At 38.0% G+C, this 14,153-nt stretch overlaps 1 protein-coding gene across 1 annotated transcript in view; it reads right to left on the bottom strand.

Moving 5' to 3' along the window:
- FRMPD4 (FERM and PDZ domain containing 4) overlaps positions 1 to 13,244 on the bottom strand; it is an 836,494-nt gene extending 823,250 nt beyond the window's left edge. Inside the window, exon 1 of the mRNA XM_054676434.1 lies at positions 13,054 to 13,244. The gene's annotated coding sequence lies outside the window, so the exon portion shown is untranslated. The remainder of the gene's footprint in view (positions 1 to 13,053) is intronic.
- Positions 13,245 to 14,153: the final 909 nt, after the last annotated feature.

Genomic DNA, 14,153 nt, shown 5'->3' with positions numbered 1-14,153 from the left:
CTGGACTGCACTCTCTGAGCAACAGCCCTTGGAGACACCCCAAGAGGCAGCTGCCCAGCTGGCAAGGCTTGTGTCAGGCAGCTGTGTGCCCAGGAACAGGGAGCAGCACACATACGGCAGAGCAGGCCTGCACCATCTGTCACATGCCTGTGCCAGCATCTTCACTTCAGGCTAAGTGGGAGTGGGAAGGCTTCAGGAGAGAAGTGACAGCTCACCAAGCCAGCCACATGCCATGGCTCCCCTCTAACACTCTCTTCCTTTAAACATTTAGACTCCTTCACCGCTGCCATATGGCAGTTGCCAGTGGATACTCTACCATAATTAAGAGCATGCAATTTGGAGTCAAAAAGCCCTGGGTTTGAATTCAGCTTCTCCATGTACAAGTGTGGGTGACATGGGTAAATTACTAAACCACCTGTCTTTGAACATCAGTTTCCTCTTTTGTAAAATGAAGATATGATAATTATCCCTCAAGGTAGTTGTGATGATTATATTTGATAATATCCGTGAAGAGCTAAGGGTAAGGCTTTGAAAAACAAACCACATAATAGGCAATAAGTAAAACAAAGTCTTTTCCATGCTGAATCAAGTCCCTGACTACAAAACAATCTTCTTTTGTAGGTGGTAGGTCTTCTGTCTCAGTTGCGGAAGTAAAAAGAGCAGGAGAGTCTCGGCGCACTTTAATGTGCATTCAGAGCTCCTGGGAACCTTGGGAAAGGCAGATTCTGATTTAGTATGTCCTGAGTGGGGTCCGAGATTCTGCATTTCAAATAAGTTCTCAAAGGTGCTGATGGTGCTGGTCTAAGGACAGCACTTTGCACAGCAAGAGTCTGGAAAACCAGCTGTGGTACCTTAAACAAACTATTTCACTTCTCTAAACTTTGATTTTCTCAAATGCAAAAATTTAAAAGTTTACCTAGATAATTTCACAATCCTTCCTTGCTACCATGTTGTAATAGATTACTGCAAAAATGGCTGCCAACAGTTCCCCCAACCCTTCTGCTACATGACTTTGTCCCTCCTTCCAACAAGAGAAAGAGCCCTTCCCCTTGAATCTGGCTTGTCCTGTTACTTGTTTGGATCAGGAGAGTGTGACAGAAGTAAAACTTTGTGATTTCCAGGCCTAAGCCTTAGAAAGCTTGGCAGCTTCTGTTTTCTATTTTTTATTTTTTGCCTTCTTGGCATTCAGCTTCCATGTAGAGAAGCTCAGGCTAGAGTGCTGAAAAGGAAAAGAAAATGGTCCAGCCAGCACTCAGCTCTATTAGGCACTGCAGCTGAGATGCCAGACACATGAGCATAGTCCTCTCGGACATTCCAGCCCCAGTTGACTTCCCAGCTTTACGTAGCTACACAAGAAACCCCTGCTACGATTTCATGCAGCAAATGAACCACACTGCTGAACTCATCCACAAAATTCTGAGAAATAATAAATTTTTGTTGTTTTAAGCCATTGTGTCTTAGGATGGTTTGTTATATGGCAATTAATAGCTGTACACATGTTCTGCTCACATAGGAGATAATAGAAATTTTTAAAGCCACAACACTTGGAATAATTATAAAGAAATATGCCTATTAACTGGAGGGCTGAATATATGCTGAGAAGTGACTTTTACATTTATATAGTTCTTAATGAAGACCTCTCTTCTGTATTAAATTCAATTCATTCAGACTTACAATGGTTCAACTTACAACATTCAGTATGCTCCTGGACTTACAATGGGGTTATGTCCAAATAAGCCCATTTTAAGTCAAAAATGCACATTTAACTTAACAGCATTTTCAATTTATGATGGGCTTATTGGGATGTAGCCCAGTCTAAGTTGAGGAGCACCTATTTGTTCAGGGCTAGTGGGGAATGTGAGAAGTTGGGGACGTAATTCCAAGAAACTTGCATTATATTTGGGAATGCTATAGCATATATTACAAAAAAGTTAGAGAACACATATCAATTAATAATAGTGCACTAAACATATATTTGAGACTCAAATTATTTTAGCATCAATAATAAAATTCTACAGATGCCTAGAAGGTACTCAGTAAGTATATTCCAGAATTAGATAACAGTTCTATGAAGAAGTACAGGCATATCTCATTTTATTGCTCTTCACTTTATTGTGCTTTGCAGATAGTTTTTGCTTTGTTGCGTTTTGTTTACAAATAATGGCTTGTGGCAACCCTGCGTTGAGCAACTTTATCAGCACCATTTTTCCTACAGCATGTGCTCACTTCTTATCTCTGTGTCAGATAATGTTAGCATTTGTTTTTAGCAATGAAGTATTTTTAAATTAAGGTATGCATTTTTTTTAGAAATAATGCTACTGTACACTTAATAGACTATAGTATAAACATAACTTTTGTATATACTGGGCAACCAAAAAATTTGTGTGACTCACTTTATTGCAATATTTGTGTTCTTGTAGTGGTCTGGAACCAACCTGCAATATCTCCAAGGTATGCCTGTATAACTTAAACTTGGAGAAATGAGGGGGTAAAAAGAACTATGTAATGGTTGAGTCATGGTGTTCAAATTTTCTATATAAAAATGAAACAGCCCTATTGACAAATACATTCTAGAAAGTATCAGAAGTCCTTTACACAGAGGATGATAATTTTAAATAGACCTTTAAAATTATTTTTGCTATGGCACACATAATTTCACTAAATTAGTAAATTGTGAAGACACAAGGTTATTGTAAAATATATGCTATAGAAATATGAATAGAATTTCAGAGTTGTAATACAGGTAAAAAATGTGAAGGTGTAGTGTTAAAACCAAAAAAATGACAACATAGGACTCTTGAAAAGTGTACACAAAGTAGAATTTCGGAAATAAACGTAAAGGATTTGATGTACATAGTGATCATCTTTAGCCCTCTCATCCACATCCTAGTTATAATATGTTTTATTTGGAAAATATTTTCTAAGTAATTGCTATTGATAATGTGAAACCTCAGAATTAAAATTTTCCAATGATAGTCCAATAAAATGAGTTCAATGGTTAAGAATAAGATGTAAGAAAAAAAATTAACACTTGTTTTATAATATTCTTTATACACATTTCTGTAAGAAAATTCTGCACTTACAAATAATGTTTTAACTGTACTGGAAAATAAACCCATTTTTTAGAAAAGGAAATTAATCTTGTAGGCAACTTCTCAAAACTCCATTTATCTATGTTATCATTTTGCTACCTGTTTTTATGAAAACCCGAGGGAAGAACACAATTCTGATATACTGGTAACGTGAGCCCTCAGAATAACACCCATTTTAAATGAAAGTTCCAACCAAAAATCATGATTGAGTGTTCAAATATTCTCGGAGAGACAAAGGACTAGTTTAATAATGGTATAATACTACCTTCCTACCAGCACATAGATCGGCTGGGTACACAGTTAGCATTCAATGAAGTAATTAAATAAATCTGTCCCGGGTGTGACTGGTTGGAGCCAGTGTCACAGATGAAAAAAGAATTTACCAAGACAGTTGTAGGTAAAGAAAGGCAAATTTATTAAAGAAAGTACAAACATATGTTGCAAGGGTGCAATAGGCAGCACAGCAAAGAAGGTGCTGTCTGCCAAGAGGCAGAGGATGGAGGGAAGTTTTATAGGTTCATACTGGAGGGGCTATGTGCAGATAAGGTGTGCAGATAAGGTCCTGCTGCTGGGGCTACATGTGGAGCGAGGTATATGGGAACAGGGTGTGGTGCCAGCAGGTTGTCTGTGATTAGCCGTGTCTCAGAACAATTGTTCTCCCTGACCTGGGGCTCCTTCTTTGTTGTTGCTTACCTATCTTATTAGAACTCCACAGGATGAATGTCAATGCATATAAGCTTTCTCAAGGATGGCCTTGGATAGAGGAAACAAGAAGAAACAAGAAGGGTTAACTCAACCCACTGCAGTTAAATCTTCCTTGAATATTCTTTCATCTATTCATTTAACACTGAAGTTAAAAGGCCAAGATTGAAGAAGTTACAGTAACCTAAAATTGGAGTAAAAGGATATTCTTTGAGTACCTATATCTTGGTGGAGAAAAACAGACAATAGACACATGAATAAATGCATAAGAATGCTAGATGATTGTGAGAATGCTGTAGAAAACTAAAGCTGGGTCAGAAGAGTGGTGGGGAGGAACAATATTTAGGTGAGGTCATCAGGAAAGGTCCCCCCGAGGAGACATGTAAGCAGAGACATGTGGGAGAGAGCATTCCAGAGAAAGGGAACAATTAGTACAAAAGTTCTGAGTCAGAAAGGAGGGTTGGTATTAAGATATAATTATCAGATTTTTAAAATAATAAAATTAAATGGAGAAATAGAATAAGCAAAAAAGTTAAAAAAAAAGTCACGATTACTGGAGCTGACTTTATGTGTATAGAATATGTGAGCACCTTCTTCACTTTAGGGGTTTGAGTTCTGTTTTAGGAAGGGGAGATGGTCTTCCTGGGCAAACACATTAAATACACAGAATTTCTAACCCATTAGCTTCAGTCCCCTGGGAGAATTGTGTTAAATCCAGTCAGCAATTATCTGTAATACTGGATAACAATCTGTACCTGAGAGTGAGCTTTGAAAGGGCAAAGCACAGTCACTGTCAGAGAAGGGTCCTTCAGGTACATATTGAATTGCCTGGGGAAAGACCTTCTGACATCTCTGTTTGCTTTTCAAAGCACTGGCTTTGTGCTTTGTAATCAGGGAAAAAAAAATGGTTTGTCTAAATCGATCTCCTCTCTGTAATTTCAACGTATTTCCCCACTGTTTCCTTCTAGAAATCCACTTTATTGAGACAGAAGACTCCTTAGTTGTCACCTTAAAAATCTTCAAAAACTTGGGGTGCATATTGGGGAAAATTATGAATAGGTAGTACAGATTAATGGAGTTTGAATCATCAATTACCATTTGTTACACCTTCCTGATTTGTGTGGGAAAAGCAGAGAAACTAACAAATATGATTCCTTGGGGGCATGTGCAGCCCTGCAGAATAAAGCATGCTCTACTCTGGGCATCTCCCAGGGGCACCTTGGTTTTATAAGTATTTGGCCATAAAATCATCTCAGCCACTAAAAGTATAGATGGATAATCAATAGCATAAATGAACCTTAATAAGATTTTGCTTTATTTGGGTATACATTCAACTCAAAGCTTCGAAATAATAGCTTTCATGCACAATTTAATAAGGTCAGTGGAATAGAAACCACCTATGGGGTTATGCTGCTAAGATTCCCTTTTTGGGCAAGGGGATAACATGCCTCTTTGAAAAACTGAAAAAAGCGATGGGCCCTTTCTCCCAGGAAAATGCTTAAACAGATATAAAATTGCATTAAGTATACAGGAGTTCATGGATCTCCTGGATTATTGAAGCCCCATGCCCTAGAGACAATGGAAGACAAAAAGTGTAACAACAGTAACACCTCAGGTCTATACGGCACTAGGAAAAGAGTCCTAATTTTATTGGTGGTAGGTACACCAAAGCAGGGCATGTTAACACAATAGCTATTTTTTTAACATTTAAAAAATGTTTAATTGTGGTAAGATACACATAAAATGTGCTATCTTAACCATTTTTTAGTGTACAGCTTAGTAGTCTTAAATATATTCACATTATTATGCAACCAATCTCCAGAATGCTTTTCATCTTGCAAAACTGAAAGGCTATACTCACTAAACAACTCCCCATTCTTCCACCCCCCAGCCCCTGTCAATCACCAGTCTACTCTCCGTCTCTATGCAACAGATTACTCTAGATACCTCATATAAGTAGAATAAGTGCTATAAGTAGAATCATATAGCACTTTGTCTTTTTGTGACTGGCTTATTTCACTTAGCATAATATCCTGAAGGTTCATCCATGTTGTAGCCTGTGTCCATTTCCTTCCTTTTAATGGCTGAATAATATTCCATTGTATGAATATATCATATTTTGCTTATCTATTTATCCACTGATGGACACTGGGCTTCTTCTACCTCTTGGCTATTACAAATGATGTTGCTGTAAATATGGCTGTACAGATATCTCTTTGATATCCTGCTTTCAATTCTTTTGGATAATATACCTAGAAGTGGGATGACACAACAGTTTCGGTGCATCCATTTCGATGGGCCTGTTACATGCCAAGGAACATTATGATTCAGCAATTGTGAGTCGGGATCCTTGTCAAAAGGGCCCACCAAAATGTGAAATCTGTGTTTTATTACAAAGTCATGCACATGATAGACATCTCTGATCCTTATTCTATATTTAATCTCTCCTCTATTATGCAGATTTCACATTTTACTTTATTCACACCAGTATTTTAAAAATTTTTATAAGAATGAATTAATTTTATAATAAAAAGGTAATAAAGCTCTTTTTAAGTCTGTTAGAACTAAGTCTCAAAGGGTAACTCAACTATCTCTTAAAACCATAAATTCAAAGGAAATTTATAATATGAATATTGGTGGATATATATATATATTCATATTATGTGTATGTGTGTTTATGTGTGTGTATATGTATATGTGTGTATATATAAATACCTAACTGTTCTCCTAATGTGTGTTTGCATATACAAATATATACACACATACACATATATACACACACATTAGAAAAACACTTAAGAATTTATTTGAAGACTTTCTGCGCAGTATGGCACTGAGAATAAGGACATGTAAATTCCTCCTCCTTCTTCCCTTGAACAAGCAACATAACACTGATCAATAAAACTGAGTGTAACCAAAAAGCCTTCAAAATAGCAGAGACGTCTATCCCCTCAATTATCAAATGGAAAAGGAAATATTTTTAAGTGTAATTCTTTATTGAATATAAACAAGTAGAGCCATCATGATTTTAAAGGTGAAATTAACATGAGATGTAGACCATTTATTCAAGGTGTCCATGACGTCTCTAAGAATGAGCAATCACTCAGCTTAGAATGACAAAAGGTCCTTTATGAGCAGAGGACAAGGTTAGCACATGAATCCCTGTCATGGGTTCTTTGCCTGCCAGATGGAGCCTGTACCCTACCTCATCCCACCTCTGAATCCCACCTTGTCCCAACTCCACCACAGGGGAGATGAGGCCCTAAGATGAAGAAAGGACATCCATTTGTTTATTTCCTGGTTATCAGAACAGCTGGAATTTCAATGATTTGTTCTGGGACCACATCAACATAGTGGCATCAATAGGTACCTAAGTCACAAGAGCTCCAACACAGCTGGGTCAAAATTGTTTCAAAACGCATGTGCCCATCTGAATTATCTCAAGTCAGACCCAATAACTTGGCCTATGTCATTCCAAGCCAGTGTGGATTCAGGGCATCAGAAACCAGTTTCAATCCATATGCCCTTTGGAAGTGCCCTTGACAATTACTTTACAGCTCTGCCTGTGCATACGTACTGGAAGATTCAATCTCCTTAGCAGCCTAGAATTTCAGCTAGAATTTCAATCTCCTTAGCAGCCTAGAATTTCCTTATGGCTGTCCTCAAGCACCATGGACCATTTACAAAGTGTATAGGGGTGATCTCTCCTTGTAGATTTGAAGTGTTTTCAGAACAGGGACTAGATCTACTATTTATTTTCCATCCCCCCTAGAGCTTAGTATAATGCTTTGCATATCAGAGATATTTGTTAATCTTCAGACAATCTCCTCAAGAAAGATTAGAGAGCCTTTTACCAAAATGCCATAAAAAAAGAAGTATGGGTAAATGAGCACCCTGAGATTATGGCATAAGCTAGATACATCCCTCCTCACACATAAGGACCAGATCCAATGGCAAATCATTGAGAACTGAGGTGAAAGAAATAGATTATTTAACCGATGCCTAAGTTTCCAATTTCTGTCTTTGTGCCAATGATCCCCAATTTATATTTGTAGCCCAGACTGCTCTTCACTGCTAACATCTACTTACTAGGTGTTGCCAACCTGGATGTCTCAGAGGCCCCTTACACTCCAAAAAGTTGCCAAAGCTCAGCTCATTTGGCCCCTAAAATATCAGCTCTGTAAAGGCTGGGCTTTGGTTTCATTCACTGTTGGATCCCGAAGGCCTAGAGTAGCGCCTGGCAGAGAGCAGGCGCTCAATAAAGAGTGTTTGAATGAATTTAATAATGGATGAATGAATGCAGGGACCTCCCCAGGAGACACAGTCTTCCATTAAAGCCATATGTGTTGCCAAAGAGTTCTCTAGGACTTGACAGTTAAGACCAAACCCTATACCTCTTCCCATTACCTCATCCCTCCAGTCTCCTCTCTCTTTTATCAAATCACCCTCTCTGCTGCCTCATCCCTGGGAGCCCCTAAATATGCTCCAAATCTACTACAGGTTGAATATTTCTTATCCAAAATGCTTGGGACAAGAAGTGTTTCGGATTTCAGATTTTTTCAGATTTTGGAATATTTACATATACATAATATCTCAAGGATGGGACTCAAGTCTAAACATGAAATTCATTTATGTTTCATATATACATTATACACATAGTCTGAAGGTAATTTTACACAATATTTTTAATAATTTTGTGCATGAAACAAAGTTTTAACCATGTTTTTACTGCGACCTGTCACATGGGGTCAGGTATGGAATTTTCCACTTGTAGCATCATGTTGGTGCTCAAAAAGTTTCAAATTTTGGATTTTCGAATTAGGGATGCTCAAACTATATCATAAAACAAAATGCTCCTTTATTATACAAGGTCCTCTACAAATCTGTTCACAGTCTCTCTTTGCCAGCCCCACTCACACTATTATAATCTTGAACGCCCTAGAGTTCCCAACTCACACCTCACTCTTCGACCCCTCTGTACCTTTCTCAGGCAAGGAATGACTTGCTGAAATGTCCTCCTCCTCCACTGAAGAAGCCCTCTCTTGGCTATCTCCTCTTTACCCTTTAATTCCCAGGGCAGGTGTTGTCTCCTCTATGAAGTCTTTCCCTGGGAATTCCCCCTCCCAGTCTGCCAGGCAATGTGTTCCCCTTCTATGCTCTCACAATACACTATGCCAAGACTCTTTTCAAACTTTTTTTTATATCTTGGCACACATAGAAAATGGTTGAGGGTAGACAAGACTGTGCTTGGCCACAAGCAACTGGCCTGGGTCTCTGGCTTTCATAAACCTTGTGCAGCAACACCCAGATACTTTTGTAACTCATTCATTGCATACCAGCCTGGCATGTCAAGCTGGTTGGTAACTCTGTTCTTGGTATGTCTTAGTCTTAATCGCTGCATTCACTGCACTGTATTATACTTATTCGTGTTTGTGTTTTTCCCTCACTGAACCTATCAACTCCTTAAGGGCAAGAAACTAATATTCTTATTTTTCATGTTTTAAATGACTGTACAATAAAATGGACTTTTGAGGATGTACAGTCCCATAAACTTTATCACATGTATATGTTTGTGTAACCATGACTACAATCAAGATACAGAATATTTCCACCACCCAGGGTGCTGACACACCCTCCTCCAACCCCTAATCCTTGGCACCCACTGATCTGTTCTCTGTCACTGTAGTTTTGTCTCTCTGAAAATGTCTTATAAATGGAATTGTACAGTAAATAACCTTTTGAAACTGGCTTCACTCAGCCAATGCCTTTGACATTCATCCAATTTGTTGTATGTATCAATAATTTGCTTCTTTTTATCACTGAGTAGTATTCCATTGTGAGGATTTAACATAGTTTGTTTATTCATTCATCCACTAAAGGGTATTTGGGTTGTTTCCAGTCTGGGGCAATTTTGATAGACTTGCTGTAAACATTCATGAGAAGGTTTTGTGGGAATGTAAGTTTTTATTCTTCTAGGGTAAATACCTGGGGTGGGATTATATGAGCATTATGGCAGATGTATTTTTAGCTTTATGAGAAACTGCCAAACTGTCTCCAAAGTGACTGTACTATTTTGCCAATAGATTATACTGGCAATGTATGAGAGTTCCAGTTGTTCCACATCCTTGCCAGCATTTGGAATTGCCAGCATTTGGCATTGCCAGCATTTTTATTTTAGCCATTTTCATAGGTGTGGCATGGCATCTCATTGTAACTTTGTCTTCATCTTTGAACTCCAGCATTTTGCAATGTGGTAGGTTCTCAGTAAATATTTGTTGAACTGAAATACACTCATCTTGTTGTTTTGCCTCATTTAATAAACCCACTAATAATAAATTCAAGGCCAGGCACAGTGGCTCACGCCTGTAATCCCAACACTTTGGGAGGTCAAGGTGGGTGGATCACTTGAAGTCAGGAGTTCAAGACCAGCCTGGCCAACATGGTGAAACCCCATCTCTACTAAAAGTACAAAGATTAGCCAGGTGTGGTGGTGCGTGCCTGTAATTCCAGCTACTTGGGAGGCTGAAGCACGAGAATCACTTGAAAATGGGAGGCAGAGGTTGCAGTGAACTGAGATTGTGCCACTGTATTCCAGCCTGGGTGACAGAGTGAGACTCTGTCTCAAAAAATAAATAAATAAAAATAAGTGAATTCAATTTTCACTATACTTTATACTAAGCTTTGTGTTAGAAAAACAAAAAAAATTGCACAGGACAGAAGTATTAAACTCTCTCTCTCATCTTCCTGTACTCACTCCTTTTCCCAAGTCCTAAATGAATCATTCTTTCTATTAGGATATATAGCAATATAGCCTATAATTTTCACTCAACAAACTGAACTTGAAGGCATGCAATCAAGAGCTTTTGAAAGTCTCTATTCTCACTGCTAATAGTACTAACAATAAGTGATGATCTAGTTATCATGATCAATAACTAGATAATTGGATGAACCAGGCACTGTGTTAGGAGAAATTCCTATAGTAACTCACTTATCTCCCCAACCAGATGAAATAGGTATTATCCTCATTTTAGAGATACGGGAACTGAGGCTTAATGAAGCTGACAAACTTGCCCAAAATCATATAGCCAATAAATGAAGGCTCTAGGGTGCATACCAGATCAAGCTGGTTTCAGAAAACACGGTCCTAACCATTCCATGTACCTGCTTTACTTGGCAAAGGAACTAGCTGCTCTTTAATCAACAGCAAAACAACAAAAACAATCTCAAGTCACTTTAATTTTAAAGAGTTATAAAACTTTAGAAAAGTAAATCTCTCTCTTTACTTGAGTCTTATAAGTCCTTCAGATCAGCCATGAGGCATACAGATGGAGGAGCATGGAGACCCCCAGTCTGGGAAACCTCAATTGCTCCATTGGAAGACAGACTAAAAATTATAGACCTTATTCTAGCGAAGCTAACAGCATGAGTAGGACTCAGCTGAGCAAACTGAACTAGCGTCACTTGTGGCTCTATGATAATTATCCCTGCCTATTGAATCTTGAACTATATTTACATAGTTCTATAGTTGAGAGTGTTCTCCACTGCAGACCTAAGCTGAAGTGATAATAATGGTTTCTTTTTATGTTGATTCTAAAAATAAAATAGAATTATATATATAAAATAATATAGTAACCTGGATAATCTAATGACTATCAAACTATTAGGTGTATCCAGGGATAACAAAAAGCTTCAGTCTTTAGAGACATATATAGCACTAATTTTAAGAGAACAAATCACAGCCAGACCTTTTACTAGATAGATGCTATAATAGTCAAGAGACTATTGAACTGGAATTCAGTGGTTTGACCTAGTATTTTGATTTAAAATATTTCTTACCTCTTTTATTACTTACTTCCTCCCAAACCCATAAACAAGCTTCAGTGAGCTTGGAGCTGAATCTATTTCTTTGAATGTTATTGATTAGGAAAGATAGGAGGCACAAATCCCAGGATCCTATGTCTTAAGTGATGACTTTCCAGAGCCCAAACATTCAATCATTTCACCCTTCAAGTAAGAAATCAGGAGAAAAATGTAGGCGCTAAAAAGAAAAGTCATCCAGTGAAATTATGTTGCAAGCCAACAGCTTTTGGGGATCACAGTAGCTAGTTCCAAATGTCAGACTTTTTTGTGTGTTTGAGTCTCATAGAATAACATCAATTTCTAAATCTACCTTACAGTGAACTGCATAACAAAAAAAGGTTTCATTTGCACTCATCTCAAAAGTGTTGTAGACAAATAGTGCCACCAAGTAATTATTGACATGAAAAATTATGGCAACTCAAAAACATTTGGCTCAAAGTCTCAAGTAGCAAAAGTTGAGGGCAATGACTTTTATCAATTTGGAGAGCTTCTCTTAACCTGTGGCAGTTCCTCTATATTTGGGTCTGCACATAATGTTTGTATTGCCCTGCTTAAACACTCAATAATCATAGAATCTACTGAAAGAATATCATCTAAACAAATTTATAAGGGTCTTATAATATACAGTGCCAGTGATTAATGAGAAAGCATTAAATATCAGAATAACTGGAAATTTTCCAATCAGCATTCCAAAGTGTGTGCATTACTGATGAATTTCTCATATTTGAAAGCTAGACAACCCCAAGAAAAGAATTACATATTTATATAAATCATAAGCCATTCAGCAATAGTCTGAACTTTCTGTAAAATTGTGATGCTTCTCAAGGGAGAAAAACGTATTTATCAAGACCATTGAACATAAAGAAACAATTAAATACAAACCAATTTGCATAGCCAACATAGCATTTTCTGTTGAAAAATCAAAACTTTTCATCCTGACAGATATATTTGTCACTGAGAAGACAGCATCTTTAAAAGAAAATAAACACAGCACACAATTCAATTCCCTTGTAAAAAGTGCAGCCAAAAGTTTACTGTGAATTATAGCCTATTATAATACCATAGAAATGAACAGGCAGCTAAAATCAGTTTTTCTTTTCCCAAAAGTGCCTGTGGACATTTATTCCTAAGGAAATAAATGACCAAAGTAGTATACGGCTTTGTCCTTCTGTTTTACAGGATATTCATGCCTTGCCTCCAATATTCTTTTTAAATTTTTGAATTGCCTGAACAAAACTCAGAAGGACTTCATTTTTCTCCAAAGGCATCGTTCTTGTATAATTCTGAGACACAGCTTTCAATTCTTTCCAAATAAATTCATCCTACTGAAAAGCACAAGCTCATCTCAGAAAGCAACAATAAGACCCCTGATATTTTTTCCTTGAAGACCATTACTCACTGGCAAATATGTTCTCCTTCATCCTCAGCTGCCCTGCTGAAGCACCAGGGAATGGAGAAGGTCTGCCAGTTTTCTCCTTCAAGGTCCTCCTCCATGGTAGGAAGCCAAAACAGCCCACCTTTTCCTAAGGATGGAAAGAGAGAACCTCTTCTTTATTCTTTTATAAGAAGAATGATTGTATCATAACAACTGCTATCCAGGAAGAGAGAGAGAGGAAGGAGAGGAGGAATCGATGCTGAGAGGCCAATCATATTTCATCACTCAGCTACTTGGAAACCAGATATTCTTAAACAATCACGTGCTCCAAGAGATTTGAGGATGCAAAAGAGGAGTGGCTCTGCCTTTTGTAAATTATTAACAGGAACTTTTTTCCTGACCACGAGTAAAGATGTACAGACTACTTATTTAAGAAAACAGCAATTAGGTCTGACATGGAACATAAAAATGGACAAGTCAACAGCAAGATCTCTGACTGCAGTTCTGTGCTGACCCCTCTGAATCAGGACAACCCGGTGCAGTTAGAATCAAAGTGATATCAAACTGGGAATGAAGGGGCACCTTCTGAAGGTCTGAAGGGGCCATAACTGCAGCTTCAGCATCTGCCTCTGATGAAAAATGTGTATTTGCTCCTCCCCATCTGAGAACTCACGATGGGATATTTGGCGCTCTGAGCTGGAGTGAAGCCACCTGCACACAGTTCTCACATTGCTCCTAGATTTCAAATTGCTGCTTAACTTCTCCCATGGCTTTCTTGTGTTTCATCCAAATTTGAGATTTAACGCATCTACCTTAAAGCTATTTGAAAGTTGCCAATTTCAGTGCTAGATCCTATCCAGTAATTTAAACTCGGCGAGAAAAAGCTGATCCAGACAGCTTTTAGAAAGCATTAGCTTCCCATGCCATAGACAGAGGGCACTAGGGAATACTCTTTTGGGTGATACGCAATGTCTCCTTTTCTCTAGACCAGGGTCTCTCAACCTTGACATTATTGACTTTTTGGACTGGCTACTCCTTTGCTGTGGGGGGCTGGCCTGTGCATTGTAGGATGTTTAGTGGCATCTCTGGCCTTTGCTCAGTAGATATCAGTAGCATCTCCCCAG

Source organism: Pan troglodytes, chromosome X, assembly GCF_028858775.2.
Source record: "Pan troglodytes isolate AG18354 chromosome X, NHGRI_mPanTro3-v2.0_pri, whole genome shotgun sequence".
Lineage (NCBI taxonomy): Eukaryota > Metazoa > Chordata > Mammalia > Primates > Hominidae > Pan > Pan troglodytes.
The sequence above is the reverse complement of the archived record's forward strand: the minus strand, read 5'-3'. Positions and strand labels throughout refer to the sequence as shown.